The following is a 15,203-nucleotide window of genomic DNA, read 5'->3' on the forward strand; positions in this document are numbered from 1 at the left end:
GTCTAAGGTAGGAAGGCCCAGCCTGGAACTGGGTTGTCTGTGTCTTGGGTGTGGTGGCTCTGTGTCCCAGCCTAGCCTCCATGATACCTGTCTCTTAGTTTTGTGGAGAGCTCAGAGGATATAACTTATTACTGTAGAAGCCTTTTAGCGAAATACTCCTGAAGTCTTTGGACACAGACAACACTGCCTGAAGCCCCTATTATAGTGGAAGGAACCAATGGAGAGGGAGGCCATCTTGGCCACTTCTTCAAAGATAAGCCTGGGGGCCCTCTGGGCTCCAGGGTCTCCCTCACTTCAGTGAGAAAAAGAACTCAAAGGCACAGCAATATCCAGGCAAAGCCCAGGTTGCAGCAAGAGATGTAGGCAGTAGCAACCCCCAGTAGAAATGGACTTCTTGATGGAAACTCCTACAAGTACTGGTAGTATGTGGGGCGGTATGCTTCCTGGGAGGCAGAGAGCCTGTGTACTGGAGCCAGAGAAATTGTGATGCTACATAGAGGCTCATGAGAAAAGGGGAAATTTAGAATATAACATGCAGGCCCAATAAAAGTTAGTGATTTAACTGATTCATTGATAGACTACTTCACATAATTTCAGCACTAAATATTGAAAAAAGCCATTAAAAGGAAGAAAGTAATAAATATGCACCCTTACGTTCATTGCAGCATTATTTACCATGGCCAAGATATGGAAGCAACCCAGGTGTACATCCATAGATGAATGGATAAAGAAGATGTGGTATACATACACAGTGGAATACGACTCAGCCATTAAAAAGAATGAAATCTTGCCATTTGCAACAACATGGATGGATCTACAGGTTATAATGCTAAGTGAAGTAAGTCAGTCAGAGAAAGACATACCATATGATCTCACTCATGTGGAATTTAAGGGAGAAATAAAAAAAGAGACAAACAAAAAAAGGCTCTTTTTAGAAAAAGATTTATTTTGAGAGACAGAGACAGAGACAGAGAGAGACACAGAGAGAGAATGAGCAGGGGAGGGGCAGAGGGAGAGGGAGACACAGAATCCGAAGTAGGCTCCAGGCTGTGAGCTGTCAGCACAGAGCCCGATGTGGGGCTCAAACCCATGAACTGTGAGATCATGACCTGAGCTGAAGTCGGGCGCTTAAATGACTGAGCCACCCAGGCACCCCAAACATTCTTAAATATTGGTAGCAAACTGGTGGTTGCCAGAGGGGAAGTGGGCAGGGGGAGGGGTGAAATAGATAAAGAGGATTAAGAGTGCACTTATTGTGATGAGCACTGGGAAATGTATACAATTGTGGGACACACCTGGAACTAATATAACACTGCATGTAAAAAAGATACTGGCGTTTGTATCAGTTTATCTAAAAAGAACTTTGAGAAATAGATCCCATGGTTAGAGATCTACCTCTGGCATACTGATCAGGACTGTTCTATATCAAGAAAATACTCAAATGTCCACTGGAAGGGAAGGAGAGGCATGAACAATAAACCATTTAAACGTGAGAAACATCGGAGAAGAAAACATTCATTTCAGAACCTCTCACTTTACTGGTTAGTAGTTAGTGGCCTGTTCTTGACGAAACTTCATGTATCAATTTGAGTTTTGTGTTTCTAAGAACCCCAGGTGCTGCTTGTCATTTCTTTGTAGCCTCTTTCTGCTGGAAGACCATGTTTGACTGAAGGATGCTTAGGGACTGACTGCATGCTACGTGCTGGGTCACCCTATTTACCATCTTCTCCCCCATAGTTATCCTGCTCCATCTAACAGAATAAGGTCACAGATCCCAGTCCCAGTAGGGTTTATACCCACTCTCTGTGTGTTCCTGAATTTGTGATCTCTTGATGCCTTGAAATTTCTTTTTTTTTTTTTTTAAGTCTCAAAGTTTCTAAAGGAATATTGTGCTACTTTCTAACTCCCATTCCTAGGTTCAAGCAGTTAGACTGGAAGCTATCTGGAGAGGGTGGGAGGGAAGGCGTCACTAAATTGGCTCTATTCCAGGTATTTCATCATGTCCAAGGACGCGCTTGGTCAGTGCCATTAGTAAGTCGCTGCTACGTCATGAAGTGAAAAATACATACTGTCACTATAGGAACCGCTATGCTAGCAATACAGAGTTTCTGTGGGCTAGACACGGGGCCAGCATCAATGCAAGAGCATCGCAGACTAAAGACTGGTTGCAGAAAGAGAGTTTCCATCACACTTTGTTGAGTTTCCATTCTCGCTCTGTAAGTAAAGAACCAAGTTTGCTCCCAGTGCTCAGATTCTTGGCCTCCCACATGGAAACGGAATCACAAAGACATGTGTGTGTGTATGCATATAGACGTATGCTTGTATTCCAAACTCAAGAGAAAGAAAAAAACTTCCCCAGATTTTTCAATTCCTGTAAGGATTGTAGTTTACTATTTCTGGATTTGGATCATTGAGTTCCCTGGATTATTAAACATAGCAAAAAGCCATCTGCAATGAATCGGGCTTGCTCCTCTAATTGAGTCATGCTGTGAAGCCCTTTACTGTTTCCCTCACTTCATTGCCGAATATTTTTTTCAAGAATGATAGGAAATACATTTTTTACTACTAATGCCACCTGCAGGTTAAAGAGAAACTGTTGCGAGATACTTGAAATCCTCACAGCACACTGTAATGTGTACCTCCACAAGTCCGCAAACCTTGCCAATCAGCAGGAACACAGTCTCGTTTCATTGACGACGTTCTTTATCAAAGATATGCCTTTGCAATCACCATTGCAGCCACGCTTCTCTCTTCACTCAACACTCAGGCCAGCTGATACTTACATCTAGGAACATGTATAGAGTCATTTCCTAGGAAATAATTGCTCTGGGCTACTTCATGCAACAGCATCCCAGTGCCGTTGTAATGTGTCTCATGTCACAGGTAAAGGTGCTATGAGAGTTATCCTCAATCAATTAGTTTCCATGTGAATTATTTCCTGGGTCAATCGATCATTCCATGCAATTGTTGTTACTTGCGTTCACTGTGCTAAGTGAATTAGCACACGCTGTGCCATCTACATGTCTTATTTTCTAAGCTAGGTGAGGATTCTTAAGGAGAGATATTGTTTCCCACTCTAATTAGCTCCTTCTTATTATGACTGACATTACCGTTACTACATTATGATTATTAGTCATAGTAGATAAACTTTGCTATCAGTTTATTATAAATTACGCTTCAGTTTCTGGCCCTAGTAATGGTATATTCCCAATTATCTGAGAAGCACAAATCTAAGAGGAAGGGAAGAATATACGCATCAACATTTTTACACATACTTTTGGCTAGTCAATGTTGCCAAAAAGGATAGTAGCTCCCCGTTTTGTCACCAGCAGATGGAGGCAACTTCCAATGTGTGCACTTGTGGCGTGACGTCATACGGAATATGATGGCGACATAACGTGGTGACAGGGACAGCAGGAGTAAGGTGGGGAAATACTTCTTGACCAGACAGGCAGCTGGGGAGAGCTCCGGTATCTACTCTGCTTCTTAATGAGATTATTATACCTGAGCGCAGAGATGAAGAAATAGAGCCGATTACCTTAGTGTCTCTGACAGGCCACCTTAAATGGACACTCAGATCCCAATTGTGGAGCCACTTTTATCCTGAGGAATAATAATATGAGGACATAGAAGAGATGGCTGAAAAAATCCCATCCTTTCTAGAAGGACTTGCATAATGTTAACGGGAAAATCTCCCCACAGCTGAGATGGAATGTAGGACAGATACGTGGTTTTTTCTGTTTTCCTTTTCCTTGGCCGAGTTTGCAAAAGAGCCCCTACCTCTCATTTCTCTAGTTTCTGCAGCTAAGAAACTAAAAGTGGTTTTCCCAAAATGTATAGCATTGTCCCTGGCTGCACACAGCTTTTAGGAGTTTACTCCTGAAGTTTAAGCTGAATACCATGGGAGCCTCATTCAGCCTCTGGGTTCTACCAGATGACCACACGCTAAAGTGTGATTCAGACTTCACTGGGAGGAGGAAAAAGGTGTAAGATATACCAGAGAGTTTGACGTTTACTGAAAGTTTCACCTTGCTCCTTCCTAGGAAATAATCGTCTCTCTAGATCTACTGACGCTATTGAGATTTGGGACTGGACAAGTCTTTGTTGTGGGCCACGGGCAGGGAAGCTGTCCTGTACACTGTAGTGTATTTAAACAGCACCTTCAGCCTCTACCCACCCTCCCCAGATGCCAGTAACATTCCCCTAGTTCGGACAACTAAAAATATCTCCAGACATTGCCATCTAAGGGTGGAGTCAAAATCCACCTCCCCCCACCACTTCATCTGAGAAACTCTACTATACCCTCTTTGAGCTCTTTGGACAGAGGGAGCATATCTGATTCATCTTTATAACCCAGCCTGGCACAGGGAAAATGCCGGACAAAGAGTAAATGTTCAATGAAGTTTGACCGCAATTATGTAAGAGAAGAAGTGAACATGACAAATGTTGGAAGTGACTTCTTTCACTCTTCACCTGAAAGAAGCAAAGGATGCCTTTCTCTTCAACCATTCTGGCCACTTTCACAGAGAGACCGACATGAAAGATCTCTCCTGTTTATTTAAAACACCACTGTCAATGTCACTGTCACTGTCCCTGAAAAGTCAGCTCAATATAGACAGAGCAGGGGAGGGGGGTGCTTGGACAGAAGGAAGAAAAAGAAAGCACATAGACAATTTAATTGTGAGGAAGTTAAAAAAGTCTTTGCCAAGTAATGAAATTATTAATTGCAATTCATGTCAGTTTTTGCGACAGCCATGTGAATGGATGGACAGGCTGTTCAGCGGTATTTCTGGAAGAAATCGTACATTTTAAAAACGAGGCATTGCTGGAGGAATACTGTGTGTGTGAGGACTGGCAGAAGGGTACACCCCTATAACTTCACAGGGCAGTAACAGAGAGGCTGCTGTACCTTCCGACCAGATGTCACTTAGGGATCAAAAGGGCATCACATTCACCCAAGTCGTTGTCCTCTGCGAGATCAAACTCTCCTTCTGTGCCTGATGCAGGATCTTCTATTGGAGGCAGTTTACATATTTCTCTGTTTAAAAATATAGGCAGCTACTTCCTTCTTCCTACAAATGCTCTTATCGGTTTTGAATTACAGAGATCTATTTTGAGATGAACACATTGAACAAAACCTTCATCCGCGTGTGCGTGTGTCTGTGTGTGTGTGTTTTTATTTCCCAACATGGCGGTAGAAGCTTATGCCTGCTATCTGCATAAGTCTTTTGTGTATTGCTAATGGAGTGCTGGAATTGTAGCAGCCCTGAGCAGGGAATACATGTGAGCAACAATATGCTGAGAGACCCCTCGGTGGAATCTAATCTGTTCCAGCTCATGCACTCCTCAGAAACTATTTAACTTTCATTAAACTGTGTTTGATATCAGCTAAATAGGATGCATACGGCTCCAATATAGCTCATATGGTCGCATTCATTCGATCACAGCAGTGCTTTTTTCTTATATTTCCCCCCACTTGTGTCAGTACCCAGTATAGCTGGGTAAATAGGAGACCTTTGAAGATGTAGTTAGTACTCAGATTTCTTTATTCTTTTGTGCTGGTTTCTTAGTGTTGAAACAGTGATTCATGTATGTCGCAGACAGCCTCCATTAATTTCATGTAATGTAGCTTTTATCTCGTAGCTGGGACAACTATCTTCAGCATTCTGTCGCTTGAGCATCCCCGGCTCTGTCCCAAGTCCTCTCTGTGTTTCCCGTCTCCCTCCAGGTCCCCGATACTCTCCATGGCTCCTCTTTCTTCATGGAAAATTATATTCATTTAGAGCCACTGTTTGTTTGTTTTTTGTTTTTTGTTTTTTCCTGGTTGTTGTAGCATAAGGACAAGTGAATAAACAGGTTAAAATAAGTAGGAAAAAGGAATGCGGGGTGAGATGTTCAGTCTGGGTAACCTTTTCTGTCTATAGGGAAGAAAGAAAAGCTACTGGAATGAAAACATCCATCCAAGCAGGAGAGCAGTTTATGCCCCCATCCCCCGCTACACACACACACACACACACACACACACATACACACACTCTCTCTCTCTCTCTCTCTCTCTCTCTCTCTCTTTCTATTCAAAGCACACTAATTTGTTTATGAATACAGCACAGTAGGAGTACACAGTTTCCCAGTTTCTGGGAAGGAAAGGGCCAGAGGATTTACTAACTGGAGCTGTTGAAAAGTTTTAATGATCAAGTATACATAACACACACACACACACACACACACACACACAGGGGGCGGGGGAATTGGATATTTTATCAATATGCTATCGGCCATGTACACATCATCTTTTACTTGCACAACACCTTTTCTCCTTAATAATGAGAAAGTGTTAAGCATTTCACCTTTAAAAATATTAAGGGATACGGATATCTCTGTGTTATCCTCACTGATATTTTTTCAATTATGTTTTATTAAGTCCAAAGGAATAATCACAATTTTTTTAGATCACTTAAGAGAAACTACATGGGGTCTTTGGTACGGGGAACCCAATTATTTAGGATATTATTTTGTGAACCTTTTTCATTTTATTAGTATACCAGAGGGTTTTCACATTCTCAAGGAGAATCCAGCTATTATTGCTTTTTTGGAAGAAATGTCTCACTGGGGCAATTAATTCTATACATTAACACCAGTCACAGTTGTGCTGTATATTATTAAAATTATAAAGGCAAAACCCCACATTTTATCATTCAGTTCAGAAAGCGGTCATTTATGTGTGTGTGTGTGTGTGTGTGTGTGTGTGTGTGTCTGTGTTAGCACATAAGCTACTCCACATGTAGCCCTCACTGTGTAAGAACTTTGCAAAGCCCTGTGCTAATTTGGGTATGTTCTTTCTGCACATGCTGACCGTTCACAGCAAGTAAAAGGGGGGGTAAACAAGGTGAATAGGCAGGCGGCTTTGGAGCCCGCCTCTGTCTGTCTCTGCCACAGTTGAGGGATGTTATCCATTTAACTTTGTTGATGAGCACATGTAATTAAGATGCTGTGCCTTAATGTTTGATGCTGAGACTTGAAAGGGTGATTTAAAAAATTTATTTAGATAAGCATATTGACGTTTTTAGTATATATTATTAATCTTATTAATAGTATTAACAAAGGCTAATTGAAAATGCATCATCTATAATTATATTAGTCTTCATTTTAGTACATTTTTGTCAGAGTAAACTAGAAAGGAGTAATTAATGTGCCACTGTTATTTACCCCTGTTTGTATTAAAGCTGGTGTTACACAATGTTAGAGATGAATATAGCCTGATTTCACTGAATGCCACGGAGCACACCATTCAGGAGTAGTAAAATAAGCAGCTGTGTTTTTCCTGTCCTCGGACCTAAAAATAAAATCAACTTCAGGATTGCAGGATAGGTGTGCGGGAGAGGGAGACAGGGAGTCTCCAGACTACACTCGCCCATGCTGTTACTCTAGGCTGCCCTTTTCCTCCCCTCAGTGGTAGGCTCAGGGATCCATGACTGCTCAGAATCTAGAGTCCTTGCACCTTATCAGTTGAAGAAATAAACACAGAAAAGCATGCCTCAATGCTTCTGATCCCAGGGGTCATCGATGCCGGTTCCATTGGGATAGGGCAAAGAAATGATTTTATATTCATCAAGGATAAATCCAGGACTAAAGTTGAACCATCATAATACACTGGCTCAGTCTTGACTATGAAAAGAGAAAACTATAACGATGGTCTAAAGAATATCATCCTTAAAAAATCAAATTCCCAAAGGTAGACTTGACACTTCCAAGCTCCGTACCCTGACCCCACTCCCCTCCCTGCACACATTCACACAACACAAACACACACAGAAGTTTCCCAACTTACACAAGAAAACAGCCCCTTCTGGCTACCGTGTGCAAAAAACAAATGAAAAACCCTAAAAGAAAGCAAGCAGGGGAGACTTAAGTTAATGTGGAATTAACCACTTTAAAATGTTCTCCCACCCTGACTTTTATGCTTGTCTCTCTGAGGTCAGCCATTTCCTGAGGCAGGCAGGGAGGGCACAGCACGGGAGGGGTGGAGCGGGTGTGTGAGATGGAGGTGCACAGGGATGGCGATGAATGGCACATATTTTAATCAGGTAGAGCCAAGACTGCGATGGCTGGGATTCCAAAGCTGGGCTCTGGGCTTTCTCCTGAGCTCTAATAAAAAGCGTGGCATATTGGTTGCAGTGGCTGCCAAGTGCTATGTCCGTGCCCTCTCCACAGTGGCCAACCACAAACATGCTAGCTAGAAGCTCTCAGGGGGCCCCGTGTGTGCTGTTCCTACACGGCTAACATATGTATCGACACCTGAAAGCTACAGCCTGCCACGTCGCCAGGACCCCACTTGCCTACCTTTGCTCCTTGGTCACCAAGGGTTAATTTTCTAATGGCTGCCTTGCTGCTGAAGCTGGCCAAGTTTTTCATCGCCTGCAGAGCACCACAAGCTGTGATTTGGAGCCAGAAAACACCATTAATTTTCTAAATAGGAAGGATCACATATGTAAACTGTCTGGTTCTGTAACGAGTCGGGCAGGTAGAAGATGAAGGAGGAGGAAGTGAATTTTTCCAGGCACATAGGCCAAACGGCCAGGCCAACGGGCAGCACCGTGCACAGGACATTGGGGGCCACGATGGGGTGAGCGGTGGGGGGGGCGGGGGGACAAGGAATTTCCCTCTCATCTTTAAATCGGTTTCACCACCAACCTTCAGTGTTTCTACAAAAGGTCAGGCTGGTGATTTACTGGGCAGTGTCGGGAGTTTTTACATTAGACTTCACAAGAAACTTATTTGTAAATGGAAGGAAAGATTAAGCAAAGTGCACCAGCTCAGAGACCACAGAGGGGCTCATGAGCACAAACTAGTGTGGTTAACACGTCCTAGGTCTTCAGAGGACAGAGAATAAAAAATTCCCCTGATGGTAATTATTTAGGTAGCAATTTACCTGGATGTTGTAGACATTTGAAAAATGCATTTTGCAGATTTTGCAAATCTACAAAAAAAAATGCAAAATCCTCCATTTGGGATTTAGCATGTATGCCTCTGTGTGTGTGTGTGTGTGTGTGTGTGTGTGTGTGTGTGTGTGTTTATGTCTTTGAGAGACAGAGAGAGAGAAAGAAAAGAGGGAGAGAGAGAAAGGGGATAAGCATAAAAAAGGCATGATAAAAATGCCTTCCTGAGTTTTAACAATCATTTTATTTGCCATAAATATACCTCTTTCCAGAGTAACTATTAGTGTTATCTGAGATACCAGAATAGTTCCATACCTGAAACTACGTGGTGGGCCTGAATAGGACATAAGAATGTATTTCTGCCTCATGCTCTCCATAATACCAACACTGAACTGCCCTCTTTCTGGAACCTTCTCCCCAGACTTCTGGTCAAAGAAGAACCTCTTCTCTAACCTCTAACATTCTGGTCCCATTCCACAACTCTTTAAACAAACAAACAAAAGGCCCTCCCACTGCCGTTAATTTCTTCATTCTCTATCTTTTATTGCTCTTTGGGCTAAAATGAAAATTTGGGGATGTCAATAAATCTGGGGCAGCTTTTTTTGCTGCCTCATAGACTCCGAGCTGAATGCTGCCCCTTCATTCATGTCCCAGGAGAGCTCCTCACACAGCAATGACTCAGAAGAGTAGGGTGTTCCCTAAGAAAAGTAAAAGGAGACAGACAAAGAAATCAGGGTAGGTTTCTGGAGTCCCAAAGTGTAAGCGAAAGCTCAGGTTTGGAGAAGAGCGACTTAAAGGCCAGGTGAAGGAGACATGGCATAAAGGGCTATGTGATCTCATATTTATTTGTCTGAAAGGCAAGTAAGATATTTCAAAGTTTTCAGAGAAAAATGACCCTAAGGAAGACACGTTCACCTCCAGGGTATTCTTAGTTTGCTAAGACTGCCACACTAAAGTACCACAAACTGGTTGGCTTAGCCAACAGAAATTTACTGTCCTACACAGTTTTAGAGGCTACAAATTGGGTATCAAGGTGTCTGCAGGTCTGGTTCTTCCAGACGGTTCTGAGGGCGGGGTCTGCTCCAGGCCCCTGTCCTTGGCTTAGAGATGGCAGTCTTCTCCCTGTCTTTCCACATGCTCTTCCCTCTATGCCTATCTGTCTCTGTGCCCAAACTTCCCCTTTTTGTAAAGACACCAGTCATACTGGATTAGAAACACCCCCCCCTCCACCTTAACTAATTACATCTGAAGTTGCCTCTTTCCAAGTAAGGTCACATTCTGAGGTTCTGGGGGTTGGGACTGCAACATATGAATGGACGGGGTGGGGAGGGGGGGAATAATTTACCCTGAGACAGAGGGTGAGAGAGAGAACTTCCTCAGGAGTTAACCAAAATTCCCATAATGTTTATCTAAGGCATATACAAAGCAATGATAATTTGTATTCGCTTACCCCTTTACAGACTCCTGAATATTTTTGTTTCCAATAATTTACTCCAGATAATTCTATCTTGATCTTGCTCAGGTTCTGCATTATTCTCCCTCTCCTTAGTGGGGAAACTAAGACTTTGAGAAGTTGAGTGGTCACTAAACTGTTATCAGGTTAAACTGTCACCCAGTTGCAGAGCTGAGGCTCAACTTCAAGGCTGCTGTTTCCTACTGCAGTGTTTTCCCACTAGTCTACACTGCCTGCTTTGTCTTAACACACTTCACCACCAACGATGTAGATGGAGTCCTACCACTAAATCACCAAAGCAAGTGCTCAGCTTAATTCTACAGTCTCTCTACCTTATTTCCTCCAAGCAGTTGGGGGAGGGGAGATTTATTTCCCTGTATTATTTTTTATTCCACTGTTCCATTCTGTGAAGGACAAAAATAGGCCTGAATCCACAAAACTCCATCTTACAGTTTTACTTACAGATACACATGTCCCACTTTGGGAGCCACGCAGACACCAGGGCCAAGCAAATGACTCTAGAATTGGCCCAAAGTGGACCCAAGCTGGGCGTTGATGTTGGCAATAGCCAAGCTGGGTGTAGAACAGCCATCATTTTGCAGCTAATTTTCTTTTTGCCTCCTCCCCTGCTCCAGGTAGAACATTGTTCATTACGAGCGCTGCAGAGCTCAGTAGAGCTCATTCTCGCCGAGATCGTCTCTCTGATCTTCTGAAGCCTTTAAAAGGGAATGAGCCTTGGCCTCCTTTTTATGGGCTACATTATGACCTGGCTTCAAAGTGTGAAAAGAGGTTCCAAGATTCCCTTTGTGCGGTGGAGTCTCTTAATTGCACTTTTAAACACAGTGTAATTTTTGTAATTAACATTATGGTTTCAGAGGGCAGAGAAGCCTGCACCATGCTAATTACAAACCTGCGTCTTCAGAGTGGTGGAATTTCCAAGGCCTCTGATATTGGGGTGGAATACAGTTTTTATGAAGGATTTCAAAGATCCTCTGTGGGCTGTGTTCTGAGTCATCATTAGCATTTGATAACATAAAGAAATTTTACAACATGTGACAGATTTTCTATGTGAAGATTTTACCTGGTAACTGGAAAATTTGCATAAAGAGCTTCATTAGGTCTCCTCTCACATTACTGAGAGAGTAAGAAGTATAGTGCACTCTTTCCCTAAGATTGTTCTTAGGAGCCAAGGAATTGGTGCTTTATAATAAAATTTACAGTATATTATGAAGGGAAGTTGTAATAATCTTCAATGATGTTGAAAATCAGCATACGTGCCTTTTAAGGAGAGGGAGAGAATATGTATCAGAATTACCGTGTAACTGAAAACCTTGCAGTAAAGGTATATTGTACTGTTCTTTGCCATATAAAAGATCTAGTCCTGCTAGGCTGCCGAGTCAAGGCAAGAGCTTCACATATATAACACCCTGCAACAATAATGTGTAATTTTTTCACTCCGTGAAGTCTGTTCACTGAGAAAAAATTATTGTCCTCTTATTGCAGGGGCAAGTTTATCTTACCTTTATTTTTCAGCCCCAAGCTATCAATGGAACTGTGTGCGTACATGTTTGTGTAAAGATACGCGCACACACACACACACACACACCTTCCAGAGAGGCGGTGTGCATTCCATGCAGAATAATCATAGCTTCTGCAAAGAGTAACTGGCCCTTCTGAGGCTGATACTGTCAGAAATTGTACTGTGGAGTAAGGACTGAGTCCCAAAGCCATCCATTTGCTGAAATCCTTTCACTGAGCATGGATCAATTAAGCCAGTAATAGTGATAATTTCAGGAAAGCTTTCTGTCATGATGGGAACAAGAATTCATCATTATTCCATGCTGTCTTATTATTTCAACACCATACATATGCCGCTGGATGTATAGCAGTAGCTTGCGGCATTATCTCAGTGGGACGCATTTTCCTTCATGAGAGTCTTTTCCTTGGCGATTATGCAGATAATGCATAGCTTTGTAATGACATCATAAATAGAACCCAAAGTCCTAAGAAACAATTAGGGAAGTATATCAATACTTCCCTTGTAATCATAACATCATCTGACTTCCAGTGGGATGCCAAGCTAGCTCCCCAAGTTCCGTAATCACGTATGAGCATTAACGCCTGCCTCACAATCTATCTTGGAGTCACAAATCCCGGCACTGGAGACAAATTAATATGCATTTTAGCCCACTGTCAAGAAGGGAAAGCACACTAGGGTTTTGATCACAGAGCCTAGGGTGAGATCCAGGCAAATAAAACCCAAGCTGGTACAAGCTGGACCCTCTGTATACTCACCTCGGGCAAAACCAAGAATAGACTAAAAAATAGAAAAGCCAGTATCTCTTGAAAGTGAAGGACCAAAGAATCCTTGCAGCAAATTGTTACACTCTCCTCTTAATAACACCATTTTGCAAGTAGACTTTTATATAATTTTTTTCTGTGAAATTATTTTTCCCATCCAGTGTTCCCTCTCAGCCTAGTTTAATCCCCTTTAAAAGTAAGCAAGTCTTTTTCATGGGAGGGAAGGGCCACTTTCTCTAATTGGTTTGGGGCCTGTCAGTCATTTCAGCCTGCAAGGGGTGCAAAACCACACTGCAAGTGGACCTTTAAAACCACATGGTGGATTTTACGAGTTCTGTTCACTCCTGCTGAGGGGAATGGGGTTTGAGGAAGGTTCAATTATAGTTTGGAATTCCTTTCCCCATTTTAGGAAAGGGACAAACCTTCTCCTCTCTTAACTCTTGTAGCTCCCGAAAAACAGAAATGGAAAATTTAGACAAATGATCAAACTTACATAGTGTATAGCTTTTATTTTTACAAAATATTTGCTTCCAGCAGAGTATATCTTAATTCACAAATGCAGAAATCTGTCATTAAGATCTGACCCAGCTGCATGGCATTGTCAAATGCAATAACGTATCTTTTAATAGTTTTATATCAAGTAAGGATATAACATATCATTAGTTTAAATGTATTTGCAAGCAATTACCCCCACCAGGATATTTGAGAATGCTCATGCAAAATTGATGAAATTCTGACATGCTTAAACATTGTTCATTTAGCTCAATTCCTTATGTATAGAAAAAATAGAATAAATAATTCCGCTGCCATTTGCAAACTACTGTTAGGCATTTTTATTCCACTCAGGGCTTCAGTGCTGCCTTTAAACTATAGCCTTTGGTGTTCATTTGGAAAAAAAAAAACAGTTTCATATATGTTTAATTTTAAATAATGGACTAGATTTTTCATTCTCCTTATTATTGTTCAATGTGGTAATTTAAATATGGAGTAGATTTACTGCATGTCAGCTGCCTTTCTTTTACAAAAGGGGATAAATTATTAAATGAGCAGAGATTGTTTGACAACCAGTTTTCCAGTACTACACAAAAGAAGGGCCTGTGACATTCAGCTGTCTTTTGAAAAGAATAAAGTATAAATCAATTAAGCCACTATGCTGTGGATCAGAAATGCCAGTCTATGGCATGGTTCCTTTTTGCCTCTCAGGTGACTTTCAGGCAGCTCTACAACCATACGGGGGACAGAACGACAGCCATGCTGAGGTTCTCTGGGGTCTTTTCTGGGTTTCTAAAATCTTCTTTGGCTGAAGCATACCCCCAACGAAACATCAGACATACACCAGATCTGACAGGTTCCTTTTTGGTTTTTCTTGACTATGCTACTGAATATCATTTAATAATGACTGATTAAGAATTTTTTTTTCTGCTTTTGGATTTTTCCTGCAATTTTTAACCTGTTTACTGTGCCAGAGTAGAGAAATTTTGTAGTGAACATCTCATCACTGTCGATGCAAGCAGGTGAGAAATTGCATTTCAATGCCTTTCTAAGCTATCCCTCAATACCATATTAGCATCTGTGTAATTAATAATACTTTGAGCTCTGTCAAAATGAAATCACTTTTATTCTTCCCCCAAAGAGAATCATCTATTAACTATGTGTGATCCCCAAATACATTTTTCTTTACTAATGTCACTAGTAACTATACTTTCTGAAATATTAATCTATCTATCCAAGCCATAAAGACTGATCAAATTATTATTTTTTTAAATCTATCTACTCATTGTGAAAAGCAGTCAGACTGTTTACATGGAGGGTCATGTAATAGGTACTTTTAGAGTACTATTTAAGAGCATAGCGCTGCTATGGGATAGATTGAAACAAAGAAAAATAGGTAAAACAAACACCTAAAAGGGAAGGTATGTTCTCTCCTCTGAAGAAAATAAAAGTCTAACTGAAGACACAAGACCAGTTGGTTCACACAGAACAATTAGCGAGGCACACAAACCATCCATAATTGGGCTAACTGACACAATACAATCGTGGTAGGAGGTTAGAGAAAGAAAACATCAGTAAGGACTGGAAATCTACATTTAGAAAAGCTTCATGGATGATGGGTCTCATACAATGGGAAGATTGAAATGGCTGGAAAGAGAGGAAGAGATTCCAGGTGAGGTGGTAAAAATTCTTTGAATATGCAAAGTGTACTTTAAAAAATCTGAAACAAAAGCGTTCCCGGAAAGTGGTGGGAAACTAAGATAAACATGTTGGATGATATCTACTTGGGAACAACCTGGAAGCCAGTACAAAAGAAGCATTTAGATGGGTTACATTAAGTGATACTGAGCCACTAACTCTTCTTGAGCAAGGGGTTGCCATGAATAACATATCCACCTTGAGTGTTAGTTCCATGGCCAAGAGTGTGAAAAGAGGAAAGCAGGCTAGTTATAGGGCTGTTGGAGTAATCCAAGAGTGGGTCAATAAATTCCCAAGATGTGATAGGAAAGTGAGATTGGAGA

This window comes from Panthera uncia (genome assembly GCF_023721935.1).
Source record: "Panthera uncia isolate 11264 chromosome A3 unlocalized genomic scaffold, Puncia_PCG_1.0 HiC_scaffold_11, whole genome shotgun sequence".
Lineage (NCBI taxonomy): Eukaryota > Metazoa > Chordata > Mammalia > Carnivora > Felidae > Panthera > Panthera uncia.